Genomic DNA, 13,499 nt, shown 5'->3' on the forward strand with positions numbered 1-13,499 from the left:
ACCTGTAAACTGTCAGCCAATGTAAAATCAGTGAATTCTGATCCTTCTCCTTCTCTTAAAGTCATCAAAGATAAAAATATAATTGATTTTACCAAGTCTGTATAGTAAGGTGGATGTATTGTACTGGACTTAACGGGGGGAAATGGGACTTCAGTTGTTTCTGTGCTCTAACATCCTTGTTCATTGGTGGTTTCCTACTTCTGGATGCACTGCTCTCTCACGGGTGAATAGGCAGTGAACGTGACTCAGGCTCCTCATAACTCTCTCTTTGGGATTTAGCCTCCTGTGCTGGAAGAAGCACTGTATCATGCACAGCTTGCTGGTCAAATGTCCGCTAGGAGAAGCCGTGGCGAACAGCAGCAAGTGCATACTCTGTTCCATGTTTGTTTTTAGGAAGCGAATTGTGAGAAAAGTGGCCTTCTGAGCAATAGCCACAGATGTGCAGATAGAGGGGGACAGGCCATCTACTAATTGTGGCTTCCTCTGCTCCAGGACTGGTGTGTAAGTTGTGAGTCACGCTCATGGTTGTGATTTCCCAGAAGGAGAAAGCCACGGTTAAGGCCCCAAAACTTTGTTACTATATTTCTTCAGCAAAACGGTCAAAACTCCTTATTAGGAATAGAAAAAACAGTATTTAGGTTTTGGATGTATTGTTTTTCTGTTGTAGCTCAGCTTTCCATCCACTCAGTAACTTGGAAGCAAGCTCACAGATTCAGCATGGTGACTTTGGATGGCCTGGCTAGGGAGAGGACACACTTGTGCCCATAGGTGGGTGCCCTTTGCCTTCTAGGGCTGGACCAACCCCAGCAGTAGGATAGGATAGTAATAGCAGGTGTGTAGCCTGAAGCCAAGTTCTGCAACCTCTTCTTCTACATTCATTTTCAGACAAAGGATTATCTTCTGAACAAGCTTTGGACTGGTCCCTTGGATCAAATGCCTCCACTGTGTTCTGTTTTGTTTCTTCTCAAGGGTTCAGAAAGTAGTGTGGACCCTAATGTCTACATTTATGGGTTGAAGTCCACTTAATTTGCTCCTTGGGCAGAGCTTCCCACTTTTCTTTTCTCCAGAAGGTGCCTGGTTCGTGCACAACCAGATCATTCTGCCAACCAGTCCCAAGTGCGATACGAGGACATGGTTGGGGGTTGCTTCAAAATCAGGCTATTTCTCCTTACAAAACACTAACGTAAACACAGCCTAAGCATGATGCATTGCCTGATGTGAGCTTCTACTTTGAGTTTAGTCACACGAGACTTCCCCTTGTCTGTGGTTCCCCTAAAGAGCACAGCAGCTGCTGCTGTTTCTTTTGGCCCCTTTCAGGGCACAGGGAGGATGGCTGGACTGTGTTTCAGGGCCCGCAGCCCCCAGTGTTAGATGAGAAATAAAGCTTTGTAAAGATAAACCATGAGGGGGAGGAGCATCAGACACATCTGAACTTTATCCCTCATATTGATGTAGGGAACAGCATAAAACAGATCCATTGAGGAGTAGACAACAAAACAATGCTGGAAAGCATTGCAAGGTGATAGGTATTCAAAAGCTATTGGAAGGAATAGCAGCTCTTCCACTGACTTCAAAGCACATTTGACCAGCAAGCTGAAGATGTATTAATATTTAAAAATAAAGTTTAATTTGAGGCAAGGAAGCAGAGATGTAGCACTCCTTCCCATTGCAAGGACCTAGTCTGTCAGCAATGATCCTGTTTGGTTACTGAGAGGTGGATAACCACCAGGAGCCATCCACCATACCTGACTGCCCAGAGGCTGATGTGAAGCAGAAGAAAGGAGAAGTCACAGAGCAGGTACAATATGTTTGTCTGATAAAACGAAAAAAAAAAACAAGTATCAGGATATGCACTGTGAGCAGCAACATTTTTATGAAAAACTGGTGTTATTTTCCAGATCCATCATTTTTATAGAAGATCAAATGAATGATATTTTTTTTATTTGATGTTTCTCATGTTTCAGTGTTCACTGTGTCTTTGGTTAGTTTTTAACTCTAATGAGAGAGGTGCCACTGTCTCCTGAGTCATTCTGTGACAATCTGCTGCAAGTATTTTTCCATGACTAAGGAAGAATTACTTTTGATTATTACCTCATTTTTACTACAAAATTTCACATAGTAAAAATAGCATTTGTTGAAACTGTGGGGAATAGGTTGGGGTTTTTTTCTATAAGAAAACATAATCCATAATTTCCTATTGGAAAAAAATGGCTGTTGCTCTTTTCTCACTCTGTTCAACTCACAGCTGTGACAGTTTTCATTTGAAAGTGATGATGGGCACATGGAGAACTGTGGTAAGAAACAACCAGCCTGAAAAAGGAGGTTTGTGTTGGTTGGAGGAGGTTGTGGGGTTTTTTTGGGTGGTGTGATACTGTGAAGCTATGCTGAAAAAGAAATTTCAAGACATGAAAACACCTTTGGCAGTTTTCCTTTCTAATTTTGAAGCTGTCTAACACTGCCAACTTGAAGCGATGAAAAATCATGAGGGAAGCCTCACAAATATATAGTATTTGACATCCATGTTGCATTTTCATTCATAGTACTTCTCTCTTGATTTTGCTAGAACTCAATCTTTATGGGCTAAGACCTTAACCTATACAGGTTCACCTGCTGACTTCGCAAAATGTTGCTGTGAAGTGAATTGGTAGACTCTCAAGCTCTCTTTTATTTAAAGAGTTGAGAAAGCCACCACTTGGGACCTCAGCCCATCACACAGGTGGTTCAGTGGGAAGATGTTGTGCTAAGGCAGGCAGATAGGGACACCTCTGGGTATGGCATTGCTCACCCATTCCTTCTATTCTCATTTAGACAGTGTCTTTGCTTGTCCTTTGCAGAGGGGCGGTGAGGTTGCTTTTTCCTTCTCCTCTTCATGGCCCTGAGGGGAAGACTAATGAGATATTTGTTGATACACAAAATATTTAGCCACCAATCATTTCTGTCCTGTCTCTGGCATTAACAAGGATATGTTCACTGTTATGCTGGCAAACACTAGATGTTCCTACCTTTTCTTCCAGTTGTTTTTCTTGTCCTCTAACAGTTTTACTGCAATATCAAGTATCTTTCCACCATAAATATCACATTTACAGGGGACTGCCCCACCTAGGACTGCTTCACTGCAGAGACTGGCTTTGATGCTGTCTGGAGGGGTACTGGGATATAGACCCCCATCATTGAGGTGAAACTACAGTAATTTAGACTAATTTTCTAATGTCTTGCTTGGACTGTAGTCTTCCAGCTCTCATGCCATGGTGCTTTTAGCAAGATGCTGTGTTGAGTGGAGCTGCATTGCCATAAATATCCCACGGTAAGAGTTACTCTGTATGTTTTAGAGTCCTCCATCCTCTTCACCATTCACTATTTTATAACTTTTTTGAATGCTAACCAGAACACCTTTCTGTGGCTTTCACTTCCTTCTAATTTGCTGCATTTTAGATCTCTACCATAAGTTTATTTCCAAGTGAGTGTGTATTAAAAGATGTGAGATCATAACATACCAGATAAGTAGCCCTGAACAAGCTCCCAAGAAATTATTTGTGTTAGCATTTAAAATATTGCTACAGGCATTCAGTGTTAAAAGCTTATCTGTATGGGCTTGCATGCTGAATTAAGAGAAAGTGCACAAAATAACGCACCCCTGGACCCTTGCACTCTTGGACCCTTCTCTCCAATCTGCACAGAAGAAGGATGCTTCCTTGAAAAAAAATTACTTTTTTTGAATGGCATTTCAGGAAGGACCTAACTCCTCCCTTCCTCTGGGCTGGAGAAAAGTAAAATTGACTCCAATTTGATTTGCACTTGATATCTGAGATGCTCCTGGATCACTGAACCTGAGAGAAGAGCTGCCAAATGCTGTGATGAAGTGTGACTGCCAGCTTGGGCTCCCATGTGGAAAAAGAAGGCTTTCGGGGCTGATCCTGGGGGAGCCTGGTGCTGTACAAACACCCAGTCAGAAGGCGGCTTCTGCCCTGAGGTGCCTAAGGAAGAGCCAGAGGATAGACATCAAAAGACAAACTAAAGGGCAGTGTACATGTAGGTGGGTTGCATTTCAAAATGTTGCAAAATTACACCTATGCATTTTGGACAAAAATGTGCACTGGGCTGCTACTATGGTGAAATCACACATAAAGAATCAAATGCTCTGAGAAAAGTCATAACTTTATCAGTGATTTTTTTGTTTACGTAGTTCAGGGGCTTAAATAATAGAAAAATTTATACTGAGGGCTTTATTTATGTCTCCCACCAGTTTTTCATAACTTCACAACTTCAGGACAAAGTGTAAATTGGCATTGTCATGGCGCCAAAACACCTGTAAACATACACAACTGTGCACACGTGCACGCACATACACACACATACATGTTCGGTTGTCCCAAGCCCTTCTCACAAGCACTCATTTGCCGGTGCTATTTTGGCCTTTTTCTGTGTCCAAGCTCTGCCTGTATAAGGAGAGGTGAAACTTTAAGTAAAGACTGGGAAACAATTTTCACATTTAATTTGAGTGAAATTAAATGCACATGCTTCTCACCATCCAGACAGCAATACTATGAAGGTGACTTTCACTTCCTTTTCATTTACTGCTCCAGCAACTCACTCAGTGAGTGAGCTCTGTGCAGGAGGGAGGTGCAGACTCAGCCTTGTCCTCAGATGTGGCTTCCCAGATGCCCAAGTCAACAGTGAAACAGCAGAAAAATCAACTCAAACCCACACACCCAACACCACTGTTTCCTGAAGGGGGTTTATTCCATGTCCCTTTATTCCAAGCAGGACAATATGTGGCTTGGCTGAGTGAAACCAGCACAGCAACAGTCTGCAGAGCGCTGTTGCTGCTGGTACGTGTCTGAACCCCACCATGCTGTGCTACCCTAGACCAAGTTTCACTGGCACTGGGATGCTCAACACTTTAGCCTCCTGGTACATGTTAGTTGAGGAATAGATAGCTGTGTTTTTTATGCTTTTAAACCTAGAGAGGTGCCCCACTAGAGTACCCCATGCTGTTCCTCATGATATTCAGCACAAATCTGAGTTTCTTTTCAGCAGAGATGCACATTACCCTCCAAAAATTACTTTCTATAAATGCAGAGCTGAGGAAATTGCTAGAAAGCAGCTGGCACTGGGGAGGAATGTGTATGTAGAGGAGGCAGATGGGACAACAGCTGTGTATAACCCCACAGCGTAGTGGGTGGTTAGTGAGGACTTATGCAGCACAGATTCACCTGGGCACCAAGGGGATGGAAGGTAGTTAGGGTTTGTCTTTCCTTATTTTCCCTTCCCCATCCAGTTTCACACGTGCTTTGCTGTAGCAGAGCTCTTCCTTTTTCCACGCTCACTTCTTTACTGGCTTCCTCCCTCTTAAGGGAGTTGCAGCAAGGGTAACTTTCCCTTGTTTCTTACTTGTGAGCAGAGCTGGAAGGGACACTGAAGGGCCATGTGGGAAGGGTGTTCAATTTGTGCGGCTTTGCTTGCATTACCTATGTTGAACAACCCATATAACCAGGAAAAGTAAGATCTGAAGGTAAAAGAAATACAGAAAACAAGAAACTCTTCTTAAAATCCCAAGCAAAATTTCCATGCTGACTTTTCTGATGAAATAGCTTTGTCAGCTGATACAGATATCAGCTACTATTTGAGCATCTTTCTGAAACACTGAACCTAATTTTTTTCTTGAACATGCATCAGTGAAAATGAAAATCTGGGAAAATTCAGATCACTGTACATAAGGATCAGTGTTGCAAATGCAGGCTGGAGAAGATTCATTTCACAATCCTATTAACATATAAGGAGCCAGGAGTGTTAAATGACAAATTGCAACAGAGGCGGGACAGCACCTGTGATGCTTCCCAAGCAAAAAGCCCACTGAGAATAGCTTCTGGAGTGACCAAGGGTCGGCAGGATGAGTTGGTCTTTGAAAAGCACTCAAGTGTTATGTTCATCCCTGGCAAATAATCTGAGATAATTTCAAATCAGCTGAATCATATTCTGCATGCTGGTATGCTTCATGGGGCCACAACAGTGATTTTCAGCCTCAAGCGTTGTATCTTTGTTTGTGTCTTTGTGTTCTGAAATTTTTGTTAATGTTTTACTGGCATCTTTGGTATTTCTTTGGCTTTGTTTTTTTCAAAGAGAGGGAAACATTTGTTATGACTTTGACTCTGTATTAGCAGCCTTCACCAGGCATTCAGTCTGCTTCTGAGCATGCTTTATGTTGGATTAGCTGTCATGTTTGCAAAGTATTGGCATGTAATTTGGATTGCAAACACCTGTCTCAAAGGAGCACTTCGTTTCCAGACAAGCTTGGTACAGTTCTGAATAGACAGGTATTATACACATGTACTTCCATGCTCTGTTTCCCTATCATGTGCAACCAATACTATAATTCACTTAGAAGGTCTCCTCTCTTCAAAGGGAGATTTTACTTTTGATAAAGTAAAATTTTGATAAAGTAAAGTTGATCTAAGTCATGTTACTCTATGAAGAGGCAGAGAAGCCTTCCTGAAATATAAGGCAACACAGAACTTGTAGAGCATTACCACCACAGACACCAAACTTGAAGACTCCTGGCTATGTCCAGCACCTCAAGCTGCCAGAACGCAGCCAGCAAGCACTGCAAAAAAAAAAACAGGTCTGACAATTTGGAGGTTGTCCTGGAGCAATACCCACCCTGCTACAGCTTATTTTGGCACATGCTGCATGGCGATGACTCAGGACAAACAGGAGGCCCCCTTTCATAGACACACACAAACATCCCCTGTGTGAGAGTAAATGGTGTCGGAGAAAAGGTCATCAAGAGAGGCCGAGGGGGAACGGGAGTGCTGCACCCTCCAGCCGAGCGTGGGGCCAGGGGAACACCACGCATGCTGCTTCTTCTTCACAAAATTTCTGGGAATAAACAAATGACCCTGGCCCCAGCCTTGGCTCCAAGGCTGCTCATCCCTCCAGGAACAGCTTGGGAATGTGTGGTGGGGACTCCCAGAGAGCCTCTTTTACTGCCCTTAGAGTCCTGGCTGGCTGTACAGTAGGGTGACTGGTGGGAGGAGGGCTGGCCATGGGGCTGTTCCACTCCAGGGACCCCAGGCTGGGATGGGGCCCCTCTGCTGCACAGTGACCACGATGACCCCTGGGATGGACCTGCTGTGCTGCACATTGCCCTCCCCACCGGCCACGGCCAGAAACCCTTACTGAAAACTCAGGCTTCCAAAAATTCAACAGTCAAATCCCCCAGAAAAGTTTCTGCTGGGTCACCCACCACACCAGAGGAGCAAACAACCAACACACAGATACACACTCCCATGCAACAGCATGGCACGAGACAACAGAAGTCTTACACTTATGTGATAATGATTTCCCTTTCCTTCCTAATCCTTTCTCATTTCCTCTAAGAACCACATCTGTGCTCTGCTAAATTTGCTGCTTAAATAACATAGGGTAAACCAGTCAGACACTTCCACTTACTTTTAAAGCCCAGCTTCTATGATCTTGCAAAAAAAAGTGGTTAACCCAGCCACCCCGGGCTATGCAGGAGCAGATGTGATGGCCCTGGGGCAGGGACAACACACCAGCTCCAGAGTCCCAGGAGGCCACGTCCCCTGGCCAGAGTAGTACCAACCTGCATTTGCAGCTGGATCCACCTGCAGGTCCTCTCCAGTACTGACACATCTGGTGAGCAGAGCCCAAGCCATAAAGTCTGTGAGAAAATAGCCCTACAGCTTTGCCGCACTTAGAGAGATACATATTTGCAGTCACCGTCTGCCTCTGTATATGTGCCTGTGTATGAAAAATGATAAATGCTGTGAACTCTACCTAATGGGATGCTGAACAGATGTGCCTCATGGAAGTTCTGCCAATCCTGTACGTTGAAGTAACTTCTCACATTGAGGTAGCATAGTAAAGACAAAAGGTATGTGCAAGTGAAATTATTTGTAATGATGCCTAAAAATAACTGCCTCAAAATGTCTGAAAAAAGAGAGCTGTAGGATTGCTCTCTCCCTGTGGAAATGCTCAGGGTTGTGAACTACTTGTTTATTACAGAAGCCAAGCTTCCCTGGGCCTAAAATAGCCCACTGGCCAAAGTGCAGATGGACCAGCTGATGAAAAAGGTTGTGCCCTAAAACAGAGCAGCTCAGGCAAGTACCCTGGACAAAGGGAAGAGGGGGCACAGCAGCTTCATGAAGAGGACCATGGTAAGGCCAAAACTTGTGAGGTATGGATACAAAAATGACTGCAGTACCAGAAAGAGAAGCACAAAAGCGTCCAGGCTGGTCGCAGTCTCCTCTGAAGTGCTGCTCCCTTTGCTTTAAGAGCAAGGTGCTTCCTTTACCCACAATAGCAGAGCAAACGGGGCTCAGCAGCCTTTCTTCATTGCTTTGTCTCCAAAATAGGTCAAGCTTTGCGGCCATCAGTGGTAAAAAACCTCCCATCCCTTCTGAAGGAAGGAGGATCTTTCCAGACAAGAGGTTGATTACAATGCTGGAAAGGAAGAGATTTGATTAAATGAAACACAGAGAGGAAGAATGAGAGACAAATTCACAGCAGACACACTACAATCTATTTTTCTTGCTTACCCGTTAAAGAGGGTAAAACCAAAAATGTAGTTAGGAGCTTTAGTGCTGCTTCTCTATGTTTCCATGGGTAGCAGAAAGCCTGCAGAGGGGCCTTTGCACCTCATATCTTCTGCCAAGACCAGAGGTGGCCTGAGGGAGAGGTCTCTATGTGATGACAATACTGGTAAGCATTTGCTGGGATGGTTAAGCTCCTTTATGTGACCCTGCTTTCTCTGATTGGTCAGACCAAATCTGTGGCTATTTTAATGACAAAACAGCTGGGAGACACGTATTGGCCACAGTTTCACCCTTCAGACATTGCCATAATAACAATGTTCTGCCTGCAGAGAGTCCCCTGTCTTTTCCTTAAGCAACCTGGCCAGGATACTCTTATACCTAGCAAAGAAGGTCTCCTAGGCACTGTCGTGTGTACATTAAGTGATTGATGAACACACCAAAACCCAGCCTGGGTCTGGAGAGTTCTGACATGTTCCCCACTTCCAATCCATTTCCAGCTGTTTTTAATGATGAAGGAAATTATTCCAATATTTGATCTAAGCTTGGTCATGGAAAAAAGAACAAGTGAAAGTTTGGTTAAAATCTCTCAAGAAGAAAAAGGGATGGATTATGCAATTGCCGATTTTTTTTTGGTTTGTGCTGAAGACTGAATCTAAGTATTTATTTGTCTCTGGGCACAATTGGTCTCTTGATATTTGTAGAAATTTCTGAAATTTCTCTTCTCGTCTTACTTGATTGCAACATTGATTTTTCCCCCAGCTTGGTCTTTATAATGAGATTAATTTATTATTTAATTTTATGTCCTGGTGACCAAGACAGTAGAGTCTCCTAATCTGCAGCAGAAAAAATGCTGTCCTTTTATGGCATATTCTTTTTTTTTTTTTTTCCTTAGCCTTGTGTCTGGGCAATGTGATAAATGTGGAGAAGATACTATCCGTCCTATTTGTTCTCCCTCCTAGTTTGATCTTTTTGGCAGGGATAACTGGAAGACTTCGTTCATCGAGACTCAGACCTCTTCTATCATACTTCTGGATGAAAAGCTATTAGAAGAATTGCTTCATTTACTGAGATAGTAATCTAGCTGAAAACAAGAAAACAAAGACAGCAAGCGAAGATGGTGATGGAGAAAGTGACAGACACTGTGAAGAAGAGGAGGAAAAGTAAGGAGAACAACCAAAGAAGGAGTGAAGGTGGAAAACTGGAGGGAGAAGTTAGAAAATAAGGAGAAAGAGCTGACTGAAATCTAATGGATGACTTTAATCTCCCAGGACACATTTTTTAACCCACAGGGTTCTAATTAATTTCCATTCCCTAGGACAGGAGTGGAGTCAAAGGGCTCTGACCTTACCCATACGAGCTGTCAAAGGCAGAGCAATAATTCAAACATAGATGTCAAAATCAGAGAAGTCATGGAGTAAAGGGGCTCCACACAGCCTGCTGCTGGCTGCCATGCTGTGCATCCTATCGCTTCTGGGGAGTCCATGCTCCAAAGCTGCAGCCTCCATCCATGAGAAAAGGCAACAGCAGAGAGAGAGCAGTGTAGAGAGGCAGCATGAGTGAGCTTCACCTGGACATGTGCCTCCAGGTTCAGTATTTAGGAATTCTCTGTAGCACCAGGCAGGCATTCCTGATGGGATTTATTTCATTTTAAGGACTTGTTAACTAAGCCAGATGAATCCCTCCCTGAAATAACCTGTTCTTCCCAACAGATTACAAAGGGAGCGAGGGATGGCCAGTTCTTGTGTAGCCTTCCTCCTCTTGAAACAGCACATTTTCCTATATGTCTGTAATAGGTACAGTGGAAGGTAACACACCAAGAGGTGTTTACATACCCACAGTAGCACTATATGGAGAATATAGTTTGATGAAGTTTATTCCATTTCTTACAGGGGAATAAAGAATATTTTGAATGGCTGCCAATAAATTTTGAACGGCTGTCACAAATCCGTCACCTCACATACAGAAAGAAATTAGTATATCTCATCCTCCATGCAATGCCAGAGGGCATTGGCTACTATAGGTGTACTTCAGACATTAAAGAAATAAACTGTTCTTTAGGAAATGCTAAACATTTCATAAACTTGTCCTTTCATAGGTAAGTATTTCATACAAACTGTGAGAGTTGAAGTTCAAGGGTCTGACAAGCTCTGTGGAATTCCAGAAGCCCATGATTTCCAACTTGCATTTTGGGGTATGCTGTATTGCCATCGAACTTCATTGGCATGAGGCCATAGGCTTTATTGGTATAAAGTCTTTCATAGAACTATCAGAGCACACAGCTTTGGGTTAAGACATAAGGCGCTCTTCTTGGGATCATGTTGTGGATTGTATCTCTGAAGCACAAGGGAAGGAACCACCTTAGCTCATGATGGGAGGGACTGGGGCCTCAGACTAAAGCCAAGAAGTGAGCTCTTTCAAGAGAAACTTTGAGCCTTCTTGTTCATGCACATCCCCCACAGTAGCTCAACTGTGAAGCTGCACACCAGGTACACAGGACAGGTGAGTCTTTGACACCACTCTCCAAATGTGGAAGATGAAAAATTAAGAGCAAAAGAGTGCGAAGCACAAGTCAGATTTGTGAAGTTCACATTTTGAGTAAGACTATTCCTAGGTCTTTTATTAGCCCAGGACAGACTATAACAATGACAAATACAAACTTTATATGTGTGAGATCATTATACTTACAAAAGCAAGGAAGTGAAAGGATGAGGTTCGCAGGTTTTACCTGCATTTGAAATACACAAAAAAAAGCAGTGCTATCACATATGTTTGTCATACACAGACTTGGATATCCATATTGGTGGTTTTGTTAACTAATGCTTGTTCTGTCTCTCTCAAAATATTATTTTGTATACTGTAAGATTTCTGTATATAGGAAATACAAGGAGGTAAACAAATTACTGTTCTCACCATCCAGGAAATTATCAAACTGCTACGATATGGTTGTGTATGGCTGCACACTCCCATCCTATACCCTTGATATATCAATTTGATATGTTTAATAATACAATATACAAGTTCTTATCCAGATGTGCAGGCTCTAACACATGTAACCTAATACATTCTAAATAGTCTTGTGAATTCAAAAGTTTTTTAAGTCTTCAAAATGTAATAAAAAGAAGAAAATTATATCATCAGTTCAGAGTGTTCCTCTTCTCAGTCTACTGCCAAGACTGGCAAATTAAAGGAATTAACATATCTTGGTGAGATCTGCTTTACACAAGCTGAATAGATACCTAAGATAGTCATTTCACATTCATGTGTGATAAACACTTGGGGAATATGCATTTGCCAACATCAAAGACTGAACTAAGCTACACAGTTCTCATCTGCAACTTCCAGGGTCTGTCTCTACACCATCGGCAATGGTCAGAAAGCTGCTGCAGGCAAGCAAGCCTCCCTCTTTTCTCACAGCACTGGCCGTTCACCGTGGTTAACCTACCTGTCATTGATCCAAAGAAAAACACCCTGCCCCACTTGCCATATTCCTCCTTTGGCAACACTCACGGTGTATTTCTGCACGTGGCTGTATAGCAGCATTGCAGAACTCTATAGGAAATGTCTTCTGTGTGTTGGAAATGCTCTGTCTGTGAAGGCAAAGTCCTGAGATTTTTTTTCAGGCAAGGAGTTTAATCTTGAGTGCCTTAAATGACTCCAACATCTTCAGCTCCTTGCTGTTTTTTTTTGAAATGACTCAGGGAAATTCCGTCTTTTCCTACCAGCTTCCCCTGCAGCTTCTCATAGCAGAAGTTGAAGAAATATATTTAACACTGATTCTAATATTTATTATTTATTTTAAAAGAGATAAATGTTATTTATTTAAATATAATTTATTTATATTTATTTAATTTTTTTCTTTAATTTATCTCTTTTCCACCTCAGAATGCCCTGACCAGGTGTTTCATTCAGCAATAACCACAGTCATTGCAGAACCCTCCAAATCTGCCAGGAAGTGGATGAGAAGCCAACACTGAAGCCAGTGTACCCAGAACTGCAAGTACATTTTACAGACCAATATGGCTTGTTGAGTACTTGCCACACAAATATGATTAAAATACGCAAAGAAGTTCATCAGGCTGCGGCAAATTGTTTAAATGTATCATAGAAATAACAGATTTGATATGGTTGCTTACTGTACAAGATGATAAAATTTCCCCTTGGATATTCTCAAAGAGCAGACTGACAACCTCAAAAACTTTCCGTTTATAAGAGGCTCACCATACAAAAAGATGAGAAATTTGGAGAAAGGAGAAGATTACAGTAAAAAACGCCTGAGAAACAGGGTGGATTCCAACATTGAAGGACCATATCTCTAATGATTTAATAATTTAACCACATTTGCAAAACTCGTATCCAGCTCCTTTTTGCAACTCCTCATCTCCATTACTCTTGGGGACTTCTCCATCCTGTGTGTTCTTTTGTCTTACAAAGTCACTAGCAGTTTGAAATATGGCCTCTCTATAAAAGCAAGTGTCTATTTTTAAAGTTGTGTATTTTACGTTTCTACTTTTTCCTGGTACTTTTTCCTGGGTTTTGTCCAACTACTTCTTTGACACATTCGCCTGAGTGAAAGGTCAAACCATAGAAGGGAAACAGAGCAGCAAACAGTCTTTTTGGAAAGTGATTATAGGGTTCGCTTACAGACCCACCCTGTCAGCAAGCAATGGGCCTGAAGGAAAGCTAAATGGCAAGTATCTACCCTAGATATCTCCTGTTGAAAGTGATCAAAGGAAAAAAATACAAGTTCTGGAAACAAGCAGCTTTGATTTGGTCCTCCTGTGACACAGGTTTTACTGGCATGTATTAGATATTGCCTTGATAATTTGTGATGGAAACTAGAAAAAAATGGATGAACCACAAGGGAAATGTAGCAGAGTCGCATGGTGAAGACCATGGCTGCCAAATATATAGAATGATAAATTTGAAAAGAACTGATAGATAAGA

Source organism: Cuculus canorus, chromosome 1, assembly GCF_017976375.1.
Source record: "Cuculus canorus isolate bCucCan1 chromosome 1, bCucCan1.pri, whole genome shotgun sequence".
In the NCBI taxonomy this organism is placed as follows: Eukaryota; Metazoa; Chordata; class Aves; order Cuculiformes; family Cuculidae; genus Cuculus; species Cuculus canorus.